Below are 512 nucleotides of genomic sequence, written 5' to 3'. Positions count from 1 at the left end.
TCCCCTTCACTGAACACTGTAGTTAAGAGATGCAGAAGAAAGCAACAGCAGGAGATTACAAGAATTACGTGATTTTACTGACAAATTCAAAACAGCCAGACACAAAAACAATTGCAATATTCGTAGACCCGAATATTGCAAGCCTAGCAATCGCCCTTCATAGGAGCGAGTCTACAATGCGCCCTCGTCTATTTGTAGACTCGACGGCTAGTTTGTGGCAGGACGCTCTCTTGCGAAATGATATCTACCTCCGCCAGCAGGGTCTAGTCAAGCTCTGACAACTTCAGAGGGTCTAATCTGCCTGAGGTACGTCTTGGCCTCTCCGTCAGATTAGCGTAGGTGTCTCTAGACTCGTAAATCTGCACTAACCTGTAGGCGATTCGCTGAGATCCGAACAGCGTTCCGGGGACTCGTCAATGGAGTCGCTGGTTCATACGTAGTGGATGAAGCATTTGTGTTGTTCACTGTAGAGATTAGTTGTCTCATCGTGTAGAAGTCATTATTAACTTCTA

The 512-nt window shown here is 46.1% G+C and overlaps 1 protein-coding gene across 1 annotated transcript in view; it reads left to right on the top strand.

The window, feature by feature from the left end:
• LOC119586778 overlaps nucleotides 1-512 on the top strand; it is a 57,084-nt gene that overhangs the window by 55,508 nt on the left and 1,064 nt on the right. The gene's annotated exons all lie outside the window — the stretch shown is intronic.

Source organism: Penaeus monodon, chromosome 22, assembly GCF_015228065.2.
Source record: "Penaeus monodon isolate SGIC_2016 chromosome 22, NSTDA_Pmon_1, whole genome shotgun sequence".
Taxonomy (NCBI): Eukaryota; Metazoa; Arthropoda; class Malacostraca; order Decapoda; family Penaeidae; genus Penaeus; species Penaeus monodon.
This window is presented reverse-complemented; position numbering and strand designations above follow the sequence as displayed.